Source organism: Carcharhinus amblyrhynchos, chromosome 17 (assembly GCF_965287045.1).
Source record: "Carcharhinus amblyrhynchos chromosome 17, sCarAmb.v2.hapA, whole genome shotgun sequence".
Lineage (NCBI taxonomy): Eukaryota > Metazoa > Chordata > Chondrichthyes > Carcharhiniformes > Carcharhinidae > Carcharhinus > Carcharhinus amblyrhynchos.
Window position 1 is genome coordinate 6,245,982 of NC_137340.1, and position 7,128 is coordinate 6,253,109.

The following is a 7,128-nucleotide window of genomic DNA, read 5'->3' on the forward strand; positions in this document are numbered from 1 at the left end:
AGCTAGTCTCAGTAATGGGGACCTTGAAACTATCATCAATTGTTGTAAAGACCCATCTGGTACACTGATGTCCTTTAGGGAAGGAAATCTGCCATCCTTACTTGGTCTGGCCCACGTGTGACTCCAGTCCTGCAGCAACGTGGTTGACATTTAATTGCTCTCTGAAATTACCCAGCAAACCACTCAGTTCACGGGCAATTGGAATTTTAAAAAAACACTCGGGATGTCAGTTGGGAAAAGATTGTTTTTTTTTCCTTTTCCCAGCATAAACATTCCTTACCTTAACAACCACACAAAAAAAATTTAAAGGGGGTAGGGGGAGAAAAGTTGCTTTACTGTGTATATAAACTTCTCTAAAGTGATTCAAGCCTTAGCCTAGTTTCAGAGAAAGGGTAGCCTTGTACTACAATTCAGCACAGGTTTAAATGTTTTCAAAGTGAGGGCACATCACTCCTTAATGAGCAAGACTTTGATGGGTAGAACATGCCTACATTTTGGAAAAAATCAGGCAAGAAATTGTATGAGGGAGAGTCATGAGTGTGGTGACTACTAAGTTTATTTATTAGTGTCATAAGTAGGCTTACATTAACACTGCAATGAAGTTACTGTGAAAATCCCCTAGCCGCCACACTTTGATGCCTGTTCGGGTACACTGAGCGAGAATTTAGCATGGCCAATGTACTGAATCATCACGTCTTTCGGCTGTGGGAGGAAACCCAAGCAGACACGGGGAGAACGTGCAGACTCTGCACAGACAGTAACCCAAGCTGGGAATCAAACCCAGGCGCTGTGAGACAGCAGTGCTAATCACTTTGCCACCTTGCTATTCTCACATTGATTATGCAGATAAGCTAATATTCACAAATTAAGTTGCAAAATAATTTGAAAATTAGCTTATCGGTATAAACAGAATATACCATTCATAGATCAATGGATTCCTTAGTCCCATTACACCACTAGTGTGCCCTTGTTTAACACACTGTGGAATGTTATGCTAGGAAGAGAGTGTGATTTCCTCTTGTAGTAACATCAGTTTTATTTTGAAAAACATGCTGTACTGTTAAGGACAACACAAATTCTTGCCCTGGTCAGCAACCCCGTGAACTTGGGTATGAAATCTAGTTGAAATCTGCTGAAGATTTCTCAATGTATCATATTTGGACGCAGATGAAAATAATTAAGATACTTCCTCCCCCTCCAGGCACTGGGTATTAATAATAACTGAGTCCAGGACTGTCTTCTCTTTTATATTCCAGTGCACCTTTTCCCCCAAACTCGATTTGCAACCATTAGCGTGTCAGCTCCAGTAACCCTTGGTGAAGGTTGTGAACCTTCAATGAAACAATATTCTTAGAGTCAGTCGTTGCTATTTAACTACCTTGGCCTCCAAGAACAAGAGTATTAATCTCAGCAAAGTATTCTTCCAAAAGTATCCTAAATTGTGGAGCCTGCTGCTTTAGCCCAATGTTTAAACTGGATGGAACTTTGTAGACTTTTGGAGGATTGATTTATGCCATAAAACTTTATCTTTTTTTTCTCCTAAGGCTGCTATGTGCTGTTGAATTTGGAGATGCATTTAAAACCTGAGCTTCATGTTTGGAGTGGTTGAGGCAAGTACACAGACGGGTTTAAGACAAAGTGAGATAAAAACAAGGTAACGGAATGGGGAGGCGGTGGCTTAGTAGTGTTGTCACTAGACTAGTAAACCAGAGACGCAGGGTAATGCTCTCGGGTTCGAATCCCACCAAGGCCGATGGTGAAATTTGAATTAAATAAAAAATAAAGTCTAATGATGTAACCGTTGTTGATTGTCATAAAACCCCACCTGATTCACTAATACTCCTTTTAGAGAAGGAAATGTGCTATCTTTACCTGGTCTGGCCCACACGTGACTCCAGATCCACAGCAATGGCCTAGGAAGCCATTCAGTTAGATGAAGGGCAATTCAGGATTGGCAATAAATGGCAGTCCAGCCAGTGACACCCAGATCCCATGAACAAATAAAAACAGGGTTAGATAGAACAGGAGGAGAATCGTTCAAACACTGGCACAAACCTGTCGAGCCTAATGTCCCCTCTCTGTGCCATAAATGCTATGTCATTCAAAAACTACAACAGTTGTAGTTTATGTTTATAAAGCACCTTTAACACAATGGCAAGTCACTTGGATGACCAAAGCCATGGCTGAAGAGACTTAAACAGCGCCTTAAAGGAGGAAAGTCAGGTGGAGAGGCCTAGGGAGAGCACAGCAGAGCTTGGGGCCTGAGCAGCTGGTGGGAGTAGTTTCTAGGCCCCTAACAGCGGTTATGCTGTTGGACAGAACATGAAACCAGAGATTATTGGAGCCTGGAGCAAAGGAAATGTAATAATTGAGGGGGAATTTAATCTTCGTCTAGACTAAGAAATCAAATTGGCATGAAAGGTTGGGATTCACTGATCTCGACCATGTCACACCACACCTTTGTACAATATATAAAGAAAAGTTAACACACACCTCTTATTTTCTCTGTCATCTTCTCTTCGTTTAATCTCTCCCTGACCTTTCACCTGTTTTTTTTTACTTCTCCCTGTTCTCCCAGGGCTTTTGTGCCCTTTTGGAGTTTTTTTTTGTGCAGGTGCCTGGAGTCTTTATCTTCAGCTCCACGTCCTGTTGGCTATGCGCACGGGCCTGACTAACAGTAAAACATTGAAACTGCGTTTATGTGGCTTAATTCCAACAAGCTCATGTGCAGGAAGCCTAAAGTTCATCGGGTCCTGGAGATGCCAACCACAGAACTGAAGGTGAAGGTTAGTTTTAATTTTAATTGCTTGGATTCTGAATTTTCTGTGGCACACTTGGGCGGTCTTCATGGCACACTGGTTGAGATGTGGAGATGCTGGCGTTGTACTGGAGTAAACACAATAAGAACTCTCACAACACCAGGTTAAAGTCCAACAGGTTTATTTGTAGCAAACACCACTAGCTTTCGGAACTGGCTGTTCCTTTGACAGGTGGTTGAGCACTACTGCCCTAGACGAGTTTGTAGAATGTTATTGTGAGAGTTTCTTGGAGCAATACATATTGGAAGTAAGGATAAATCTATCTTTGATCTTGTATTAGGTAATGAAGCAGAGATAATTAGTAAAATCATAGCAAAAGATTCATGGGGAAATAGTGACCATAACGCCATTCAACTGTCAAGTTTGAAAGTAACGTATCCAATTGCAAACAAAAATCTTAAAGCCAATTACATGAGGAGAGAACTGGCTGAGGTTAATTGGATAAATAAAATAAATGTTTAATTTATTTATCCAATTATGGTGTAAATCAACAGTGGGAAACATTTCATGAAACAGTTCAAAATGTTCAGCAGAAGTACTTTCCACTAAACAACAAAATCTCAGCAAGACGGACCCATCCGTGGCTCACTCAGGAAACTAAGGATAGTATTAAATTGAAAGAAAAGACTACAACGATGCAAAATACAGTAGTAAATATGAGGATTTGGACTGCTTTAGAAACCAGCAGAGGGCTGTCAAAAAGCTGGGGGGAGAAAATGAACAGATTAACCTAACCAAAAAAAAAGCAGATTGTAAGCACTTTGGTAAGTTATAAAAGGAAGAGAGCAGCTAAAATAAACATTGGTCCCTTAGCAGCAGAGGCAGGAGAAATTATCATGGGGAATAAGGAAATGGCAGTGTAGAACGTAAGTTCCATATTAGAAATAACTAGGGGCTAAAAACTAAGAAAATTGGGAAATTAATATCAACAGAGATAATGTATTGGAGAAACTAAAGGAACTAAACTGTAAAAAAAAAAATCCCCTGGACCTGATGGTCAACTCTGTAGGTTTCTAAAAGAGAAGTCTAAAAGCAGTCAAGATAATGGAGTGCATCTTCAGGTCCTGCCTGCTGTGGGAATCATTGCAGACGGAACAGACCATTGAAAGGTCCATTGACCTTGGATGGGAAATATTAAGCAAGTCTTAACGGTAAACTTAGAAAAGCACTGTATGGTTAGAACTAGCCATTGTGGTTTTACTGAGAGGAAATCCTGTTTGACAAATTTTATTAGAGGTTTCTTGAGGATGTAACTAGTTGGGTGGAGATAGAGGGGAACTGATAATTTTAGTTCATTCAGATTCAATAAAGTGATGCACAAAAAGTTAGCAGATCAGGAGTTAGGGGTAATATATCAACGTAGATAGAGATTAGGGTAACAGATAAAAGGTACCTTTCCTAGTTGGTAGGAATGAATAGAGTGTGGCACGGATCAGTGCTGTGGCCTCAGCTTTTACAAGTTATATTTGTGACTCGGATGAAGAGGCAAAGAGTATTGCATTTAAGTTTTCTGATGGTGCCGAGTTAAGCAGCAGAGGAGAGACAGAGAGGCCGGAAAGTGACTATCGACAGGTTATATGAATGGATAACAAGGTGGCAGATGGAGAATAATACAGGGAAGTGTGTAGTTATTCACGTTTTGTCATGAGAATAAAAATGTTTTTTTGTTTACAACATGAGAAACTTGGAAGAGTTGATGTTCAAAGAGGTTTGGGTGTGTTAATACGAGGAATGCAGGAAGTTAGAATGCAGGTGCAGCAGGCAATTAGGAAGGTAAAGAGCATGTTGGCCTTTATTGCAAGGGGATCGAAGTACAAAAATAAACAAGTCTGGCTCCAGTTGTACAGGGTTTTAGTGAGACCACATCTGGAATAGTGTGCACAGTTTTGGCCTCCACATTTAAAAAGGATCAACTAGATGGAAAGGATACAGTGAAGGTTCATTAAATTGATCCCTGGGATGAAGAGTTGTCCTATGATGAGAGGCTGAGCAAATGGAGCTTATATTCTCTGGAGTTTCAAAGAAATGAGAGATGACATCATTGAAACATAAAATGCTGAAGGGATTTGATAGGATGGACACAGAGAGATTATTTCCTTTGGTCGGGGAATCCAAACCACGGGGCACACTCTCAGGATAAGAGGCCAAATTACTCGGGACTGAGCTGAGCAGAAAACTCTTCACCCAAAGGGATGTGAAGCTCTGGAACTCTCTGCCCCAGAGGCTTGCGGATGCTCCATCGCTGAATACATTTCAGGCTGTGACAGACAGATTTTTTATCTGTTCAGAAATCGTGGGATAGGGCAACTGGACAGGAAAATGGAGTTAAGATGAAGATCAGCCATGACAGAATAGATTGTTATAGCAGGCTCGATGGGCCACGTGGTCTATTCCAACTCCTATTTAATTCCTATGCTGCCTGGTTAGTTTGTTGAAGGAATATCTAATGTGGATTCATGGATTTTTGAGGATTGATTACCAGGAAGTTTGCCGTTGAAAATGCTCAGTCCAGGCTGTGACACCAGCTTCTGGGTGCTGATAATTATCCCCCCCAAGCAGTGAGTTCAGAGCTGCACATTGCTCTGGGTCCAGAGTCACATCAAGTCCAGACAGAGTAAAGACGGCAAATTCCCTTCCCAAAGAACAGGAGTAAAACAGATGGAGTTTTTACAACAATCAATGATTTCATAGTCACCATTATTGAGCATATGGATGTGGTTTTCCTACCCTCAGGCCAGGAAGTATTAGCGGGGATGATTACCATATGGAAATTAATATTTTCATATTATTGTCCAAACTTGCTAATGTTTCCACCACCCCAGCCCCCAGAAAGATTCCCATCAGTGGGATTGGGAGCTGGGGGGTTGGGAGGTGTCAGGGCTGGGACTATCAACAGGAACCAGGTGTGATCACTGGGGACAGAGACCAGAAGTTTATTAAGTGTCGCAAGGAAGCTTACATTTAACACTGCAGTTAAGTTACTGTGAAAATCCCCTAGTCGTCACACTCAGGTGCCTGTTTGGGTACACTGAGGGAGAATTTAGCATAGCTAATGCACCTAACCAGCACATCTTTCAAACCAGAGCACCCGGAGGAAACCCACGCAGACACGGGGCGAATGTGTAGACTCAGCACAAACAGTGACACAGGGCTATAGTTGAACCCAGGTCCTTGGCGCTGTGAGGCAGCAGTGCTAACCACTGTGCCATTTGAGGTTCCCCCAGGGAGGTCATGGACAGGGGAGGGTGCCCCTTGGACAGTGCCTGCCTGACACTGCCCACTGAGCAGGGATTGTGGGGGCAGGGCTGATGTGGTGGGGTGGGGGGGGATCTCACTCCACACTCGGCATTAGGGTTCGGTGGGAGAGAGAGGGACAAGGGTGATTGGGGCTGACCTGGGGGATGGGAGAGGGTTGGGGCTGGCGAGAGGGGTGGGGGTCACGGAGGCCAGTGATTAGCAGAGGGAACAAGGTGGGAGCTGGTGATTGGGAGGGGGTGCCGGGGAAGCAGGAGGCCAGCAATGGAGGGGAACATTGCGCAAGTGCCAATTTGCCCACTGGTAGACTAGCGCATGTGTAGTTGGCTACTCAGTGCACGGATGCTGGCCCCTTGGGTGGGATTAGGTCCTAGCTCCCCTTACGAGTGCGAATTCTTGTCATGGCCACAGCTGGAACATTGTGGCAATTTTAGTCTCATGTGAGGAAGGATGCTGTTGTTATAGAGGGAGTGCAGCAAAGGTTTACCAGACTCATTCCTGGGATGGCAGGAATGACATATGAGGAGAGATTCAGGCGACTAGGATTATATTAGCTGGAGTTCAGAGGAATGAGGGGGGAGGGGGATCTCATAGAAAATTCTAACAGGACTAGACAGAGTAAATGCAGGAAGGATGTTCCCAGTGGTAGGGTGCCCAGACCAGGGGTCACAGTCAGAGAATACAGAGTAAAACTTTTAGGACTGAGATGAGGAGAAATTTCTTCACCCAGAGAGCGGTCAGTCAGCCTGTGGAATTCACTACCACAGAAAGCAGTTGAAGCCAAAACATTTTTGTCTTCAAGCACTTGGGGGCGAAGGGAATCAAAGAATATGGGGATAAACAGAATCAGGCTATTGAGTTGGATGATCAGCTATGATCATAATGAATGACAGAGCAGGTTCGAAGGGCTGAATGGCCTCTTCCTGCTCCTATTTTCTATCTTTTGGTCTGAGTTGATCAACCTTTAATTTTTAAGTAATTGGTGAACTTTTAAGCTATTTAAAATGCACAGCACTTTAAAACACTCGGTTGGTTAAGCTTTAGAAATAAAATG